The 20911-nt window shown below is 47.9% G+C and overlaps 1 pseudogene; it reads left to right on the top strand.

Annotated features, from left to right (window-relative positions):
- Positions 1-835: 835 nt before the first annotated feature.
- Positions 836-3024, top strand: LOC134729344 (forkhead box protein D4-like 1; annotated as a pseudogene).
- The last annotated feature ends 17887 nt before the right edge of the window (positions 3025-20911 follow it).

The raw sequence follows: 20911 nt of genomic DNA, 5'->3' as shown, positions 1-20911 counted from the left end.
GAAAGTCACGTAGGAATGAGGAAGGTGAAGAGGGTTCTTGCAGCTGACACCAGGCTGCCCAGCTTAGGTTGGGCCTGACCTCAGGACTGAGCCCAGCCCCCAGGGTAGCCCCAGTGCTCGCCGTCATACCCCATGATGCCCTACTGTGTTCACAGGGGAATGAGGCAGCTCCCCACACACAGAGGGCTCCCAGGACAGGTCCTGCCAAGGGTGTGACTGATGACCTGCTCCCCGAGTCCAAAGTCCTGGCTGAGGTCCAGGCAGCTGTGTCAGGGAGGGTCACATGGCACAGGCCAGGAAGCCCCTGCCCATAGGGCTAGCATTTACCATCCACGAACGCGCTCCCTTTCAGGGTGCCTGATAGTGGTGAGGGTCAGATCGGGGATGATGGAAGTCATGGCCAGGGCAGGAGGTAAAGAGGATGCATGGCCTCCTGGCCTCGGAGAGTTTGCAAAGTGCCCTCGGATCTGACAGGGGCTGGAGAGCAGAGCACGCGGTCACTGCGCTTGGTGGCTCCTACCTGTGGGGGCTCCTCGCCGCTGGACCAGAGACAGCTTTCTGGGGGGCCTTCTGCTGCTCACTGATATCATAGAATGTTGAGTATCATACTTTCCTACCTCGCTTTTATTTGCGCGGGTTTAAATGCGCCTTAACAGAACCCGTGCAAAGGCTTGCCAACTGTCTGGCTGCACCGGATGAGTAGAGCATCTTCCTTGGTGGCAGGTGGGTGCGAGGAGGAGGGGGCTGGGCTTTTCTCCGGACAGGTGTTTGCCCAGAAGACCATCATCCCTGGACTACGTTAGGAGGAAGTGGCACCGCTCCGAGGTAGGGGAAGAAGGGTTATAAAGGGGGGAGTCCACCACACATGGTCTTGAAGAAGCTTTTATAAAAGGCAAAGGCATCTTTGCCGGACGTTGTTGCAAAGGAGTAGAAACAAGCAGACGAAAACATCCCAAAGGGTAACCACTAGCGTTCCTGCTTCTTGCAACATTCATCCCAGGCTTCTAGCTCAGCCCGCCCCAGGCCAGGTGATCGGCCGCCACATCCCCTGCGACTGAAGCACCTGCTCCTCCATGAACTTGCCAAGAGCTGAGCGCCTTCGCTCCACACCGCAGCGCAGCCTCCGGGACTCCGATGGGGGAGACGGTAAAATCGATGTCCTGGGAGAGAAGGAAGATGAAGACGAGGTGGAAGACGAGGAGGAGGAGGCGAGCCAGCAGTTCCTAGAGCAGTCGCTCCAGCCGGGGCTGCAGGTGGCCCGGTGGGGCGGGGTTGCGCTTCCCCGAGAGCACATCGAGGGCGGCGGCGGCCCGAGCGACCCCTCAGAGTTTGGCACCAAGTTCAGGGCACCCCCAAGGTCTGCGGCGGCCTCTGAAGACGCCCGGCAGCCGGCAAAGCCTCCCTACTCGTACATCGCGCTCATCACCATGGCCATCCTGCAAAACCCGCACAAGCGCCTCACGCTCAGCGGCATCTGCGCCTTCATTAGCGGCCGCTTCCCCTACTACCGCCGCAAGTTCCCCGCCTGGCAGAACAGCATCCGCCACAACCTCTCGCTGAACGACTGCTTCGTTAAGATCCCCCGCGAGCCGGGCCACCCAGGCAAGGGCAACTACTGGAGCCTGGACCCCGCCTCCCAGGACATGTTCGACAATGGCAGCTTTCTCCGGCGTAGGAAGCGTTTCAAGCGCCACTAACTGACCCCGGGAGCCCACCTGCCCCACCCCTTCCCTCTACCTGCTGCACACGCCGCCCTGCACAACCCCCGCCCAGGCCCTCTGCTTGGGGCCCCTGCCCCGCCGCAGCCAGTCCCTGGGGCCTACCCCAACACCGCCCCCGGGAGACGCCCTTACGCTCTGCTGCACCCGCATCCTCTTCGCTACCTACTGCTCTCGGCCCCCGTCTATGCCGGGGCACCGAAGAAAGCAGAAGGCGCGGACCTGGCGACCCCGGCACCCTTCCCGTGCTGCAGCCCTCACTTGGTCCTCAGCCTTGGGAGGAGGGCAAGGGTCTGGCGTCGCCACCGGGAGGCGGATGCATCTCTTTCAGCATTGAGAGTATTATGCAAGGGGTCAGGGGAGTGGGTACAGGGGCTGCGCAGAGTTTGTCCCCGACCGTGTGGAGCTACTGCCACCTGCTCCAGCGACCATCAAGCCTGTTGCATCCCCAGGCCGCTGCCCCTTTGCTGCAAGTGTCCGCCGCCGCCGCTGCTCGGACAATTTTGCAGCAATAGCAGCAGCATCAGGAGGAGGACTGCGCCAACGGCTGCGCTCCCACCAAGGGCGCGGTGCTGGGCGGGCACCTGTCGGCCGCGTCGGCGCTGCTGAGGTATCAGGCAGTGGCAGAGGGCTCTAGGCTGACATCGCTGGCTGCCCCTTTGGGCGGAGAGGGGACCTCACCAGTTTTTTTAGTATCGCCCACGCCCAGTTCCCTGGCCAAGTCCGCAGGGCCCTCCTAGAGCCAGGTGGGAGTGGGGAGCGACCCGCAGCTGCTCACTCCACCTTGCGCGGCCCATACTGGGCGTGTGCATCTGAATCCCGCTGGAGAGCAAACACGAACTTCTGTTCGCTGCAAAATGGTTAGAAAGAAACAGCTGGATTACGTTCCTCTAAAAACCACCTGAACGTAACCTTCGCAGGGCGTCAAGTCATCTTTTCTTGCCTTCGGTTGTGGCTTCTATGGCTTTCCCGATTTGCACATTTCCTGGGGTACTATGAACGTGAGTGGGGTATTTTGTTCTGGCATTAAAAGAAAAACAAGCAAGCAAACAAAAACACAGCCTCCGATGCCAAACATGTTCCCCCTTCTTCACTTCCTTGGAACTGGAAGTATTATTCCTAAGTCTAGTGCAAAATGCTTCTACTCTCTGTGTCTTCCTGATAGGGATGTTTAATGTAAGTAGGATATTAATTTCAGAACATTGATTTCTTATCTGTGTGTCTGACGTGCCATCTTTAATGTTAAAATTAAGGTGTTAAAATTAAGCCTAGTTATATAGACGAAATAAAATGCTAAGTCACTACACTACATCGTTTATTTTCTATTATGTCTCATTCTTCCCTTTCTAAATGGAACTTTTTAAAACCTACATTATTTCCCCTCAAACAATTTATTTTCACAATTCATATTTATTATAGATAGCAGAAGTAATCCATTTTAATATGGCCTTTAAAAATTCCAAATATTTGAGGTTGAAAATGTCCTGGCTTTTAAAATAGGAAATTTACTATTTATGAGACTTCTAAAAGAAAAGAATAGGAGGGCATGTAAATATATTCTCCATTTATTTTTCATCACCCCCCAACAAGCTGGAAAACCATTTGAGATCAATTTGGAATGTAGTGGCCAACATGTACTCAGGGAAAATAAAAGGCTATATATATATATATATATATATATATATATATATGTATATATATATTTTAAGCACTAGAATTTTCAAAACTTATTTCTTAAAAAAAAAAAACTCTGAAAAGACTTTGCAACTAGAAAGGTTTAAGTGTTACTCGGCGTCAGGGGACGGAGTGGGGGGAAACCAGACAAGAACGCCCATCATGAATTGCTCCCCACAAAGAAAACAAATTTCTAGGAACTTGGCCGTTTTCCCCTGTCCTGAGTGGGGTTCCCGATTCCGTGCCGCTTTGAGGGAAGCTGCTCTGTGAATGTGAGAAAGTTTTTCCCCCAGCCCCCATCTACTCCCCACCCCCAGCTATGAATTTCTTATTTCAGGAGGGAGGACAAACATGGAGACACACATTTTTACAGTAGTCTAATTGGCCGATTTTTCTCCGGCTTCTCTTCTCCATCCCGTCTCTTGGAATTTCTTGGCATGCCCTACCTGAGATCCCCTACGGGAGATTTCCTCTTGGCTCCTGCGGTTCTGAGGACGTTCTGAAAAGTTCCCAAGCCCCACCTTTGGTAGCTGCCCAGACCCCAGCTTCCAATTCTTCCCTCTTCTTTGCATGGGTAGCCGTCAGCCCCATAGCACCACCAGCGTCCAAAAGAGACCACTTTTAGCAAATCCGGCAGGGCTGGGGCAGTCTAAGAGTTTGGAAACAAACTGAGAATAGAGGGGTCCTATTTCATGCCAGGTTCTCGCTGGTTTACGTTCCAACTCCCCTCTGTCCGTTGTGCGAAAACGTCTCCAGGCCGACCTTCCTTCATTTATTGTCAACAAACGTCCTGGGAGAGCGGCTACCCCCGGCCGCTGAACCCAGAAGGGACTTTCTCTAGGCTTTCTTGGCACCCTCCCAATTATCTTCCTTCTCTTGCCCGAGGGCAGACCAACACAGCTACGAACATGGGTGACTGAGGGTCAGACCCCTTCCCGGAACCGCCTCCAAGCTCCTAATTTTTGCCTAATGTTAAACCATATCCAAAGATGAATATTTAAACCATCAATTCAGTGGCGGAGTAAATTAAACGTTATTCTCCGATCAAACAGGAGCTTCGGGTCCACCTGTTTGGAAGCACCCAGGCGGCTTGGAGAGGTCCGGCCTTCGGGTGCGACCCGCAGGGGTTGCCTTGCCCGGCTCGCGGAACGGACGTTTACCTGTCGCAGCTACGAACCCACCAACGACACCAAGCACTTGCCGGGCAGACCAGGCGTCGTGGAGGCGCCCCAGCCCCCCCACCGCCCCGCAACGACGCGTCCCAGAGGTGCGTAGTGCTTGGCGCGGTGACCAGACCTGGCCGCCTTCCTGACTGCACAGAGCGAGAGGCCACACTCTGGATCCCAGGCCGGGTCCCTGCGGTTCTGGGAGGGAGGTCCCGGACGCCTCCCAGATCTCGGGCTTCCGTAACCCTGAGGCTGGGTTTTAAAATCACGGCTCTTCCAAGTTACACGAAGAGTCCATGGTCAAGGGTCAAGGGTGGTCTTCGACCCTCGGGATCGTCTTCTTGAGAAATGGCTGAGAGCTAAGCCTAGAGCTGCCCAGGGAAGGAAGCCAAAGAGCTGGAGCCGAGCGCGAAGGGCTGGGAGGCGCGGGGAGGCCCCTTACCCCCGACCACCCCCCCTCACTGTCCTGCCCGCTAATAATAGTAACAGTATCGGCCAACTCTTTCCCCCCTGCTCCTGGTCTGCCAGGCACCGGATCCTCCTTCAGCACTCCCAGCACTCCCTGAAGAAGACACTATGGAATTCTCCGTTTTCCAGACTAGAAATAAGGAACTCGGGGAAATGAAGAAACTCGCCCGACGACCCTCAGGCAGCAGCACCTGGCCAGGTTTGCTTTCTGAACCACTAACTCCACTCGCGCGCGCCACCTTTCCTGCCTGGGCCTCTTGCGGGTCACAGGGGTGGAAGCCTGACCTGGGCCAGGGCCCGGATTTCTTCCTCCTGGCCTCTGTGCCACCGCCCCCGGTGCCAGGAAGCGCTTTTCTCTCCCCGAGACCCAGACGCGCCGAAAGACTCGCGCGGTCAGTTCCCCGCCCCACGCCCTGGGCTGTGCGTGTTCTTGTCGCGCGGTCAGTTCCCCACGCCCCGGGCTGTGCGTGTTCTTGTCGCGCGGTCAGTTCCCCGCCCCGCGCCCTGGGCTGTGCGTTTTCTTGTCGCGCGGTCAGTTCCCCTCCCCACGCCCCGGGCTGTGCGTTTTCTTGTCGCGCGGTCAGTTCCCCGCCCCACGCCCTGGGCTGTGCGTTTTCTTGTCGCGCGGTCAGTTCCCCGCCCCGCGCCCTGGGCTGTGCGTTTCTTGCCAGCCTCTGCCGAGTGCGGGCAACGGCGCCGCCAGACTCCCCCAGACCGCGCTCCGGCTCACGCCCGACCAGAGCACCTGCTTCACAGGGGGGCGTTCCGCGCGTCCTTCCTCCCTGGTGTGATTTTCGTTCTTTTTCCTCTCGTGGTCCCCAAGAACCCAGGCACCCCTCGACGTCGGTGCCGGCGGTACCGGGAATCCCTCCCCCGGACTCCCTGCGGGCCCGAAGCCACCTTCTAATCCCAGCCGCCTTCCCAAGGCGGCGGAGGTGGGCAGCTCCGGGCTCCGCGCCGCCCCGCGAAGCCGGAATCTCTCTTCGGAGTCTGGCTGCAGCTCTCCACTTCGTCGCCCCGCACTGGATCCTGGTAGCGTGAACCTTGCCCGGGACGCGGGCTGCGCTGGCCTGGGGGGAAGGTCCAAGAGACGAGGGGGCCGGGACGCGGGGCTGTCGCAACGACTGGCCCTCTGCGAACCCTCGGGCCGGCAGGCTCGGGACTATCGGGGTGGGAGTGGAGGCGGTGGCCGCTGGAGAGTAGAGAGAACGTCCAGGAACCGGTGGACTAGGGGTCCCCGGCGGCCGGCCGAGGGTTGCAAGCAGAGGGGACTGTCGGTTGCCAGCAAGTCCCGAGCAGATGCCTTCTGGCAGGGCAGTCACATCCTACAGTGCCGATTCTGTGGACATTGAGTATCCAAAATGAATAAAATCTGTTTATACATTGGAAGGTAGCTTATGATTCCAAAATCTCATCTCCAGGCTGCCTAGATCACACGGCCCCGTTTCATTCATTTTTACTTAATAACGGTCGTTAGACAATTGAGAGAAACAGCAGAAACCACGAGAAAAATAATGGAATCCAACGGCGGTAAGGACTGACAAGGCTGGCGGGGAGATTTAGCAAATGGTGGCTTCTGAGAGTTTGCACCAGTGCTTCACCACGTTTTATTGGAAGTGTGGAGAGTCATGATTCTCATTCCTCCCCAGCCTTCCGGAAAAACGCTCAGAAATTTCTTTCCACATTGACACCCGATTACAGTCTAAATAGTAACCTTATTCTGATTGTTAATGTAACCTTCTCGTAATCTCTACAAAAATACTTTAGTTTTTCTAGCTGTGTTTTCATGTAATCACTGAAATTATTTTTAATTGGTTTTAAGCATTCATTGATTCCATATACACCACCTGCAAAAAAGTTACATAGGTGATCGCTAACAATACTAGAATTCGCCCCATCCAAAGGAAACATTAGAGTAGAAAAAGAAAAAGGATTTGAGAATCCAGTATGAAATTCAGTTAATCATTACTTCCCTGTTACTCAACTACCTTAACATTGTCAGGTTTACCTGAACATAAACTTCATTTTCTTAATTGTTCTTAGAACGAAGGGATATGTTTATTGAAATCAGTAATTAAGAATATTTTGGGACAATTATGATTTACTTAGCCAGTGAAGCAGTTTCTATTCCCAAATCCAGGCAAAGAGAACAATAAGATTAAACGTAGCCTAAGAGATTTCCTTTTTGTCAAATAATGTGATTTTGCTATGTATAGAGGAGATGTCTATATGTAAGGGCATATTTATGACCAGTAGTTCCTAAAATTAAGGGGACTATTATTGTGTTACTCAAGGTATCAGTTGTATAGGATGCATTATGTCATATTTCAAACAATGTTTATAAAGAGTTTAGTATAATTAACCTGTATGTACTTCTCCTCTGGGCCAACCTTGTGTCTTCTTTATCTGCTGACAGTCCTCTCCCCACTGAATTATTTTGAATCAAATCCCAGATAGTCTATCATTGTATTGTATTTTTGAATATTTCTCTAAAAGATAATAATTCCATCAATGAGACTGAGTGCAGTGGCTCCTCCCTGTAATCCCAGCTCTTTGGGAGGCAGAGGTTGGAGGATCACTTTAGGCCAGGAGTTCAAGACCACCCTGAGCAACATAGCAAGACCCCATTTATAAAAAAGAAGATTCCCATCAATGTAACCACAATACCATTATCACACCTAAATAATCCATTAATAGCATCGGTTTATCCAGGCAATATTTAAATATCTTCAATTGTGTAAAAACTTTTTGTTTAGTTGGTTGGTTTGAATTAGAATGCTAATAAGGGTTACGTATTGTGTTTGGTTGATATGGGCTATTATATCTCTTTTAGATTTCCTCAATCCTCTTTTTTTGTTTCCCTTGCATTTTTTATGGGAGAAACTGAACTGTTTGTTCTGAAGAAGTTGACATTCTGGACTTTGTAGCTGCAGGTAATAGTTTTTTGGCAAGATATTCCCAGGGATAAGGTCGTTTATTCAGACTTTTGAATATTGGCAAATAATAATATTGTTTGTAGAGGGAGAAGGATTAGTCAAGATATTTTGAAGAATCAACTATTGGAAAAACAAATTTTTATCAGAGTAAGCATGGATCTGGTAAAGATCATATGAAATTTTCCTAAATGCAAATACAATCTAAAATTGTAATGTCTTACAATTAAAAAATAGATTATTTTCCATATATTTATAGAAATATAAATGATCAATCAACTATTTCATTGACAATTTTAAATCTAGTTTTATCTTGAGGGGAATAAAGTTTTTTATATCTTTAGTATTTTAGTTGAAGATCCAAAGACATTTTTGTTAAAACTTTAGGTTTTATATTGTTTTGTGTTTTAAAACATAAAATCTAAAATGTGGTAATATCCATGAGGTGCAGATAGAATAATAGCACAAATTCTATGTTCATGAAAATTCATTTTAGGATAACTTAATTAAAAGGACTCAGGATTTGAATGATATTAGATTAGACAGAAAAAAGTTCACTTGAGTGTAAGACATAAGTAATAAAAACCAAAGGTAGCTAACTTTTTTAGGCTTCTTCTTTCTTTAAAGAGTATGTATATGAAATAAAATTTCCATGTCCATGTCCAATTTTCCATGGTACATAGGGCTTCTATAATTTCATCTATTTCATCCTGCAGTTATTTTCACGGGTTTCTGTGTCCACCACTATCTGGAATCTCTGAGATGGTGAAAACGAAATCTTATTCTTCTTTATATTTCAAACAATTCCTAGCACATTATCAAAAATACCTGATAAAATTTATTGTGTCTGTAATACTGGTAAGCATGTAAAAGGGTGGTAAATATATAGGCTTTAAGTTTAGATAGATCTAAATATTATTAAAATTACCAAATTATTGTTTTTAAAAAGTATTAGTTTCCTAGGACAAATAGAGATTTTTAGATAAGGCTGGATTTGTAATACTTTAAGCAACAGGTCACAGTGCTTAAGTATTTAATGCCGATTTGGCAAGCAGCTGATGTTTTACATAATGCTGTCGGGTATTTTATATTTGCGTGTATTTTCTGGTGCACTGGATCCAGCACTTCATGTCACGTCATATATCTGTTTATAATGTATACAAATGTATTTTCATATATATTTGATGTTTGATGGCTTTGAAACTTTAATCTTGAAATAGATTTTAAATTTTTATTAAAACTATTTAAATAATTACCGTAAGGAAAGAGCTCTTATTAGTTGAAAGAAAATGTAGATTCATGTTTCCTTGGAGACTAGTCTAGTTTCCAAGGATAGACGGCAGTGGGGAGTTGGGTATCTAGATGGAATTTCTGTTGGTTTGGATTCCAGCTCTGCTGCTTACCAGCTTTGTGACCTCAGGCAAACAACTTAACCTCTCCAAGCCTCAATTTCCCCATCTATATAATGGTGATATTTATAAGTTTCACCTTATAGGGCCATGGTGGGGATCCCATGAAATAGTGAATGTGAAGTGCTTAGCACAGTGCCTGGCACATACTCAATGCTCTATGCATGTCAGCTAGTACTTAATGATGCTAATAAACATGTTATGTCCCAAAGCACGGGCGGGATCTTGCCTGACGTCCTTCTCTCTGCGTCCTGGTCAGTCTCCACATGGTGGGCATCCTTTATTTCTGGTCACACACGGGTAGTACACAGAGCATGCTGTTTCTTTCCTGCCAGAAGGTTCCTGCTGCAGCTCTCCTGCTAGTTTAGCTTAGCCTTCTGGTTTGAGGGATGAGTCACATGTACCATCACTTCCCAGGACTAACAGGACCTTTCAGGAAAGCTATCCCTGCTTACACAGAGAATTGCCCTTGCCTAACACTGAAGCCTGGCAGAGTAACATGAAATAACCACAGCAATTCTAAAATTAGAATTAGCATGCCTAGAATAACAGGTATAACCTTCTCTTGTACTTTACCACTTGCTTCATTTCTGCTCAGCCTAATTTTCACTTGATGTGTAGATTTATTTTTTGTTCACCCATCCAGAAAATGTTGACTGAGGAATTACTCTGTGTTAGGTGCTGTTGTAGGAGCAAGGGATACAATGATGATCAAGGCAGATGCAGCCGTTACCTTCAGGTTGTGGAGTCCGGATACAGACTGGAGGCAGGCAGCTGTAAGATGTGCGACAAATGCTGCGCTGGATCAGCCCATGGTATTAGGAGAGCAGGTAAGGAAGGGTGGGGACGGGAGCGGACAACCTGGAGGAAGAGGCACCTAAGCAGAGTCCGGAAGGCTGAGGAGGAGTCAGCAAGGAAAAGAGAGGGGAATCATGACATGCCATCTCAACTGTAGGGCACGGCTAGCTGGCTGACTTAGCTGCTGTAACACCGGATTTTTGCAAGACTCCCTGAGTATTTCTCGTGGACTTGCGAACAAATCTGAGCAAGAAAACCACGTAATTTCTTTTATGCCCTGCCCAAGAAAGCCACCTGGAGGGGCAAGGGGACCTTAGCAGAAAGAAGCTGGAGGTGGGGGGAGAGCAGGGTGATATTACTCTCCATATGGTGGGGGGTGGACACCTCCCTGTCATATGGCTCGTAATATCCAGCGGGGGAGAGGGGGTTGACTTTCCCCTACGCTATTGGTAATATCACCCCCCTCTCTCCCGCTAAATATTAAGTACAATATCACAGGTGGGGTGTACACCCCCGGCGATGTTTGAAGTAATATCAACTTCTCCCCCTCTGGATGTTAGAAACAATATCACGGGGGTGTACACCCCCCTGCGATCCTGGGAGTAACATCATCCTCTTTCCCCCGGATATTAGGAACAATATCACGGGGAGGGGGGTGCACACCCCCCTGCGATCCTGGGAGTAACATCATCCTCTTTCCCCCGGATATTAGGAACAATATCACGGGGAGGGAGGTGCACACCCCCTGCAACATTGAAAGTCATATCATCTTCTTTCTCCCCGGATATTAGGAACAATATCACAGAAGGTGTTTACAACTTTTGCAATGTTGGGAGTAATATCATCCTCTCTCACCCTAGATATTCAGAACAACATCACATGGGAATTGTACCCTTCTGTTTATTGAGAGTAATATCATCCTCTCCCTTTCTGTATATTAGTAACAATATCACAGAGGGCTGTGTACACCCCCAGGAATGCTTTGAGTAATATTATCCTCTCTCTGCCTGGATATTTGGAACAATATGACAGGAGTTGTGTACACCCACTGTGATATTCGGTTTAATATCAACTTCTATCCCCTGGATATTGGGAGTAATATCTATCTTTAGCCCCTGGATACTAGGGACAATATCACAGGAGGGCTGTATACACACGGCGCTATTGGGAGTAATATAATTTTCTCCACCCCTTGATATTAGGTACAATATAACAGTGGGGATGTGTACCCCCTGGGATATTGGGAGTAATATTAATCTCTTCCCCTGTGGATATTTAGAACAATATCACAGGGGCAGTGTACACCCTCTGAGATATTGCGAGTAATATCGTTCTCACCCCGCCGCCCCCACCCCAGATATTAGGAACAATATAACAGGCAGATAATACACCTGCCGCAACATTGAAAGTAATATCATCCTTTTCCCCCTGGATATTAGGAACAATATCTTATGGGGGGTTTACAGCCCATTCCATTTTGGGAGTAATATCAACTTCTTCATTGCTGGAAATAAGAAACAATATAGCAGTTCTGGTGTACACACCCTGTGATATGGGCAGTAATATCATAGACTCTCCCCCGGCGTATTAGGAACAATATCAAAAAGGGGTGTATACCCACAGCGATTTTGGGATTAATATCATACTCTCCCCCCTGGATATTAGGAACCATATCAAAGAAGGAGTGTCTACCCCTTGCGATAATGACAGTAATATCATCCTCTCCCTCCCTGGATATTAAGAACAATAAAACAGAATTGGTGTACACCCACTACGATCATGGGAGTAATGTCATCCTCTAACCCCTGGATATTAAAAACAATATCACAGAGGAGGTGTACACCCCTCGCGATATGGCCAGTAATATCATCGTCTCCTCCACTGCGTATTAGGAACAATATCAAAGGGGTGTGTACACCTCCTGCGCTATTGGGAGTAATGTCATTCTCTTTTCCCCTGAATATGAGGAATAATATCACTGATGGGGTGTACAACTCCTACGATATAGGCAGTAATATCATCCTCTCCCAACCTGGATATTAGGAACAAAATAACAGGACATGTACACCCCCTGCGATCCTGGGAATAATATCATCCTCTCTCCCACTTAATATTAGAAACCATATCCCAGGAAGAGTGTAAACCCTCTGAGATATTGAGAGTAATATCATCCACTCCCTACCTAAATATTAAAAACAATGTCACGGGAGGGGTGTACACCCCTACAATATTGGGAGTAATATCATCCTCTCCCTCCCTAGTTATTAGAAACAATATAAAAGGGGTCACGTACACCCCCTGTGATATTGGGAGTAATATCATTCTAATCCCCCCTGGATATTAGGAAGAATATTATACAGGGGCTGTACACCCCTTGACATATTGTGAGTCATATCATTTCTCTTCCCTTGGACATTAGGGACAACATCACGGGGGGGGGGTGTCCCCTGTTATATTGAAATTATTATCATCCTCTCCCAAACTGAATATTAAAAACAATGTCACGGGGGTGTTGTGACCCCAGCAATATGGACAGTACTATCATTGTCTCCCTCCCTAAATATTAAGAACAGTATCACAAGAGGGGTGTACACCCCCTGCGATATGGCCAGTAATATCATCGTCTCTACCTTTGGATACTAGGAACAACATCACAGAGGGTGTGTACACCCCCTGCGATATTGGGCGTAATGTTAGCCTCTCTCCCCCTGGATATGAGGAACAATATCCCTGGTCGGGGGAGGTGGAGTACATTAAGAACAATATCTGAAGGAGGTGGGTGTACACCCCCTGAGATATTGGGTGTAGTATCATCCTCTCTTTCCTAGGATATTAAGAACAATATCACAGGAGGGGTGTACAGCCCCTGCGATATTGGGAGTAATATCATCCCCTCCCCCTCTCTATATAAGGAACAATATCCCAGGGTGGGTGTACATCCCCTGCGATATTGGGTGTAATGTCATCATCTCCCAACGTGGATATTGGGAATAATGCCACAGGGGGGTGTACACCTTCTTCGATATTGGGAGTAGTATCGTCCTCTCCCCTCGGGATTGTAGGCAAAATATGGAAGGGGTTTTACAACTCATGCGATATGGGCAGTAATATCATCCTCTCCACCTAGATATTAGGAACTATATCACAGGCAGCTGTACACTTGTTACGATATTTGGAGTAATATCATCCTCTCCCATCATGGATATTAAGAACAATATTCCAAAGGAGGTGTACACCCCCTGCAATATTGACAGTAATATTACAGGATATAAGGAACAATGTCACAAGGGGTGTACACCCCCTGCGATATTGGGGGTAATATCTTCCTCTCCCCCGCTGGCTATTAGGAACAGTGTCACAGAAGGGGTGTCCACTCCCTGCTATATTGGGAGTGAGATCATCCTCTCTGTCCCTGGATATTAGGAACAATATCCCTAGGGAGTGTACACCTCCTGCAATATTGAGACTAACATCATCCTCTCGCCCCCTGGATATTAGGATCAATATCACAGGGGTGGTGTACATCCCCTGCGAAACTGGAAGAAATATCATCCTCTCCACCTTTGGATGATAGGGACAATATCACGGGGGAAGTCTACGCCCCCTGCGATATTGGGAGTCATATCATCCTCTCCCACCCAGGATATTAGGAAAAAAGATGACCGAAGGGATGTATACCCACTGCGATATTTTTCATAATGTCATCCTCTACTCCCTGGCAATTAGGAATAACATCATAGAGGGGTGTACACGTTCTGTGATATTGGGAGTAACATCCTCTACCCCTCGGATATCGGGAACAATTATATTAAGTATTAATATTCATAAATATAACAATTAATAGAAATCATCGATATAAATAATTACTATAAAGATAGTAAAAGTTAATACGGATTAAAAATATTAACGGTTACTATTAATAATTAATAGCAACCTCACTATTAATAATAACATAATGATATCGGTAATTAATGTTACTTAATTAAATCAATAAGTGATGTTGGTAATAAAACAATAATTAATATTAAGATTAATAACTAATATTGAAAAATGACAATACTAATAATTAATTTTAATCATGCATAATCATATTTAAAATAATCATTAATGATTAATAACGTTATACTATTATTTAATATTACCATTGATAATTATTAAGACTGATGTTTAATAATTAGTAATATTATTAAGACTGATGCTTAATAATTAATCATATTATTTCTCCTAATACCGTAGGGGGTGTACACCTACCCGTGATATTGTTCCTAATATCCAGGGATGGAGAGCATGATATTAGTTTTAATATCTCAGTAGGTGTACACTCACCCTGTGACACTGATCCTAATATCCAGGGGATAGAGTATGACATGACTCCCAACATAGCAATGAATGTACAGCCACCCAGTGATATTGCTCCTAATATTCACGGAAGAAGAGTATGATATTACTCCCAATATCGCAGGGAGTGTACACCTCTTCTGTGACATTGTTCCTGGTATCCCGCGGGGGAGAGGATGATAATAATTAAAGTATCGCAGGCTGTGTTCACTCACCCTGTGATATTGTTATAAATATCCTGAAAGGGAGAGGACGATATTACTTCCTATAACAGATAGATATTACTCCCCATAACAGAGCAGGAGGTGTACACCCACCGTGTGATACTGTTCCTAATATTCAGAGGCAGAGAGGTCGATATTACTCTCAATATCGCAGGAAGTGTACACCCCCGTGTGAGGTGGTCCTTAATAATATTCCAAGGCAGAGGGGTGATATTACTACATTTATCGCAGAAAGTGTACACCCCCCCAGGGATGTTGTTCCCATGATCCTGGAGAGAAGAGGATGATATTAGTTTAAATATGACAGAAGGTGTACACGCCTCCACTGATATTGTTTCTAATTTCAGTGTGGGAGAGGAGGATATGACACCCAATATCGCAGGGAGTAGAAACACACCTGTGATACAGTTCTTAATATTCAGGGTGGAAGAGGATGATATTACTCCCAATACAGACGGGTGTACAACCTCTGCACACCGAGGGTGTACACCCATCTGTCAAACAGCACATAATTTCCAGAGGGGGAGATATTACCCGCAATATAGTAAACAGGCTGTGAGTCCACCGTGGATCGTAATAACTCGGGAGGGAGAGGAGGTGGCTCTTACTCCCCATATCGCGGGGGGTGCCTCACCCCACTGCGAGGTGGATCATAATAGCGAGGGGGGGAGAAGGGGTGGCTGTTACTCCCCATATCGCGGAGGGTGCCTCACCCCCCTGACATGTGGATCGTAATAAATAGCCAGGGGGGGGGAAAGGGGGTGGCTTTTACTCCCCATATCTCAGGGGGTGCCTCACACCCGTGCAATGTGGATCATAATAAATAGCTGGGGGGGAAAGGGGGTGGCCCTTACTCCCCATACCGCGGGGGGTGTCTCACCCCCTGCGATGTGACCTGTGTCCGTTGTGAGCATTCTCTTTTTTCCTGCTATTAGGAACAACTTCACAGAGTGTGTGTACACAGCCTGCGATATGAAAACTAATATCCTCTGCACCTCCGCATGTACGGACCATATCACACAATGGGTGCACACTTTTTGCGGGATTTGGGGTCATGTCATCCTGTGTTTCCCTAAATAGTCGGGGAAATATCACAGGCCTATTCGGAGGCACATCCTACTTTTGCTACTGGAAATTAGAAGTAATATCACAGATGGGGTGTAAAGCCGCTGTCATATTTGAAGTAATATCATGCTCTCCCCCACTAGTTGTGACGCACAGTATCACAGGGGGTATATACCTTCTGCGGTATTGGGAGTAATATCATCATCTCTTCCTTTACATGATAGGAACAACATCAGAGACGGGGTGTACACCCCGTGTGTTTTTGAAAGCAATGTCATTCACTCTTCTTCTAGATTTTACGATTCATATCACAGGCGGGGTGTGCACCCCTTCTTATATTGGGAGTCATCGGATCCTTTTTCAAGCTGTAGATTTAGAACAATATCCCATGGGGCTGTACATGTCTTCGATACTGGTCGTAATATCATCTTGTCCTTTCCTGGATACAAGAAAAAATATCACAGACGAGGTGTACACCCCTTGTAATATTGGGAGTAATATCACCTCTCCCCATGTGGTTATTAAGGACAAAATCACAGGGTGGTGTACAGTTCCTACTTTATTGAGAGTAATATCATCCACTCACCCCCTGGATATCAGGAGCCACATCACAGAAGATTTGTACAACCCCTTCGATATTGTTAGCAATATCACCATCTTCCCACCTAGATATTAGGAACAATACCCCGGGGGGCTTGGGGGTGTACACCCACTGCGAGATCCAGAGTAATATCAGCCTTTTCCCGCTGGATATTAGGAAGTATATCACAGGTGTGTGTGCACCTTCTGCGATATTGGGAGTAATATCAGCCTCTACCCCGCTGCATATTAGGAACAATATACGGGGGGCGTGGGGGTTACGCTCCCTGCGATATTGAGAGTAATGTTATTCTCTTCTCCCTGTACATTAGGAACCATATACAGGGGACGTGGGGGTTACGCTCCCTGCGATATTGAGAGTAATGTTATTCTCTTCTCCCTGTACATTAGGAACTATATCACGGGGTCTGTACACCTTCTGCCATGTTGGGATTAACGTAATCCTCTCCCCCCATTGAATATCATAAACAATATCACAGGAGGGGGTACACCCTCTGCGATATGGCCAGTAATATCATCGTCTCTACCTTTGGATACTAGGAACAACATCACAGAGGGTGTGTACACCCCCTGCGATATTGGGCGTAATGTGAGCCTCTCTGCCCCTGGATATGAGGAACAACATCCCTGGTCGGGGGAGGTGGAGTACATTAAGAACAATATCTGAAGGAGGTGGGTGTACACCCCCTGAGATATTGGGTGTAAAATCATCCTCTCTTTCCTAGGATATTAAGAACAATATCACAGGAGGGGTGTACAGCCCCTGCGATATTGGGAGTAATATCATCCCCTCCCCCTCTCTATATAAGGAACAATATCCCGGGGTGGGTGTACATCCCCTGCCATATTGGGCTTAATGTCATCATCTCCCAACGTGGATATTGGGAATAATGTCCCAGGGGGGTGTACACCTTCTTCGATATTGGGAGTAGTATCGTCCTCTCCCCTCGGGATTGTAGGCAAAATATGGAAGGGGTTTTACAGCTCATGCGATATGGGCAGTAATATCATCCTCTCTCCACCTAGATATTAGGAACTATATCACAGGCGGCTGTACACTTCTTGCGATATTGGGAGTAATATCATCCTCTCCCATCATGGATATTAAGAACAATATTACCAAAGAGGTGTACACCCCCTGCGATATTGACAGTAATATTTGGCTCTCCCCTTCGGGTTATTAGGAACAATGTCGCAGGAGGTGTGCACAACCCCTGCGATATTGGGAGTCATATCATCTTCTCCCCCTGAATATAAGAAACAATATCACAGTGGGTGCATACAGCCGCTGCGACGTTGCCACCAGTATCATCCTCTCCCTCCCAGGATATAAGGAACAATGTCACAAGGGGGCGCACACCCCCTGCGATATTGGGGGTAATATCTTCCTCTGCCCCGCTGGCTATTAGGAACAATGTCACAGAAGGGGTGTCCACTCCCTGCTATATTGGGAGTGAGATCTTCCTCTCCATCCCTGAATATTAGGAACAATATCCCTAGGGAGTGTACACCTCCTGCAATAGTGAGACTAAGATCATCCTCTCGCCCCCTGGATATTAGGATCAATATCATAGGGGTGGTGTACACCCCCTGTGAAATTGGAAGAAATATCATCCTCTCCACCTTTGGACGTTAGGGACAGTATCACGGGGGAGGTCTACGCCCCCTGTGATATTGGGAGTCATATCATCCGCTCCCACCCAGGACATTAGGAACAAGATGACTGAACGGAGGTACACCCGCAGCGATATTTTCAATCATGTCATCCTCTACGCCCTGGCAATTAGGAGAAACATCATAGAGGGGTATACACCTTCAGCGACATCGGGAGTAATATCCTCTCCCCCACAGATATCGGGAACAGTTATATTAATTATTAATATTAATAAATATATTAATAATTAATAGTAATCATCGATATTAATAATTGCAATAGAGATAGTAAAAGTTAATACGGATTAAAAATATTAACAATTACTATTAATAATAACAATATCACTATTAATAATAAAATAATGATATTATTAATCAATGTTACATAAATCAGTCATAAGTGATGGTAATAAAACAATAATTAATATTAAGATTAATAACTAATATTATTGAAAAATGACATTAATACAGATAATTTTAATCATGCATAATCGTACATTTAAAATAATCATTAATGATTAATAACGTTATACTATTAATTAATATTACCATTGATAATTATTAAGACTGATGTTTAACAATTAATAATATTATTAAGATTGATGCTTAATAATTAATCGTATTATTTCTCCTAATACCGCAGGGGGTGTACACCTACCCGTGATATTGTTCCTAATATCCAGGGATGGAGAGCATGATATTAGTTTTAATATCTCAGTAGGTGTACACTCACCCTGTGACACTGATCCTAATATCCAGGGAGTAGAGTATGACATGACTCCCAACATAGCAATGAATGTACAGCCACCCGGTGATATTGCTCCTAATATTCACGGAAGAAGCGTAGGTTATTACTTCCAAAATCGCAGGGAGTGTACACCTCTTCTGTGATATTGTTCCTGGTATCCCGAGGGGGAGAGGATGATAATAATTCCAGTATCGCAGGCTGTGATCACCCACCCTGTGATATTGTTATTAACATCCTGAAAGGGAGAGGATGATATTACTCCCCGTAATAGATAGATATTACTCCCCATAACAGAGCAGGAGGTGTACACCCACCCTGTGATATTGTTCCTAATATTCAGAGGCCGAGAGGTCGATATTACTCCCAATATGGCAGGAAGTGTACACCCCCGTGTGAGATGTTCCTTAATAATATTTCAAGGCGGAGGGGGAGATATTGCTCCCAATATCGCAGAAAGTGTACCCCCCAGGGATATTGTTCTCATGATCCTGGAGGGAAGAGGATGATGTCACTTTAAATATCACAGAAGGTGTGCACGCCCTCACTGATATCGGTTCTAATTTCCACGTGGGAGAGGAGGATGTGACGCCCAATCACACCTGCAGTAGAAACACAGCTATGATACTGTTCTTCATATTCAGGGAGGAGGACGATGATATTACTCCCAAAACAGACGGCTGTACACCCTCTGCACACCGAGGGTGTACCCCCATCTGTGAAATAGTTTATAATTTCCAGAGGGGGAGATGATATCACTCCGAATACCGTAAACAGGCTGTGAGTCCACCGCGGATCCTAAAAACCAGGGAGGGAAGAGGGGCTGGCACTTACTCCCTGCATCGCGGGGGGTGTCTCACCCCCTTGCGATGGGGGTCCTAAGAGCCAGTGGGGGATGAGGGGCTGGCTCTCAGTCCCTGCCTCGCGGGTGGTCCTTCCCCCCGCTGCGATGGGGGTCCTAAGAGCAAGGGGGGTAAGTGGGGCTGGCTCTCTGTCCCCGCCTCGCCAGGGGTACCTTGCACCCTTGCGATGGGGGTCCTAGGAGCCAGGGGGGGAAGAGGGGCTGGCTCTTACACCCCGCATCAAGGGGGGTCCCGGCGATGGGGGTCCTAAGAGCCATGGGGGAAGAGGGGCTGCCTCTCAGTCCCCGCTTCGCGGGGGGTGCCTCCTCCCCCTGCGATGGGGTCCTAAGAGCCAGTGGGGGAAAGGAGCTGGCTGTCAGTCCCTGTCTCGCGGGGGTGCCTCCCCCCTCCGGGATGGGGGTCCTAAGAGCCAGTGGGGGATGAGGGGCTGGCTCTCAGTCCCAGCCTCGCAGGGGTGCCTCCCCCCCAGGCTATGGGGATCCTAAGAGCCAGGGGGGTAAGAGGGGCAGGCTCTCATTCCCCGCCTCGTGGGGTGTGGCTACCTCCCATGCGATGAGGGTCCTTAGAGCCAGGAGGGGAAGAGGGGCTGGTTCTCAGTCCCCACCTCACGGGGGATGCCTCCCCGTGCTGCAATGGGGGGGGGTCCTAAAAGCCAGGGGGTGAAGAGGGGCTGGCTCTCAGTCCCCACCTCGTGAGGGGTGCCTCCCCCCCTGCGATGGGAGTCCTAAGGGCCAGTGGGGGAAGAGGGGCTGGCTCTGAGACCCCGCCTCACTGGGGGTGCCTCCCCCCCCGCGATGGGGGTCCTAAGGGCCAGTGGGGGAAGAGGGGCTGGCTCTGAGACCCCGCCTCGCTGGGGGTGCCTCCCCCCCCTGCGATGGGGGTCCTAAGGGCCAGTGGGGGAAGAGGGGCTGGCTCTGAGAACCCGCCTCACAGGGGGTGCCTTCCCCCCCTGCGATGGGGGTCCTAAGGGCCAGTGGGGGAAGAGGGGCTGGCTCTCTGTACCCGCCTTGCGGGGGGTGCCTCCCCCCCTGTGATGGGGGTCCTAAGAGCCAGGAGCAGAAGAGGGGCTGGCTCTCTATACCCGCCTCGCGGGGGGTGCCTCCCCCCCTGCGATGGGGGTCCTAAGGGCCAGTGGGGGAAGAGGGGCTGGCTCTGAGACCCCGCCTCGCTGGAGGTGCCTCCTCCCCCTGCGATGTGGGTCCTAAGAGCCAGGGGGGGATGAGGGGCTGGCTCTCAGTGCCCGCCTCTCGGGGAGTG

This window comes from Pan paniscus, chromosome 18, assembly GCF_029289425.2.
Source record: "Pan paniscus chromosome 18, NHGRI_mPanPan1-v2.0_pri, whole genome shotgun sequence".
Classification (NCBI taxonomy): Eukaryota; Metazoa; Chordata; class Mammalia; order Primates; family Hominidae; genus Pan; species Pan paniscus.
The sequence above is the reverse complement of the archived record's forward strand: the minus strand, read 5'-3'. Positions and strand labels throughout refer to the sequence as shown.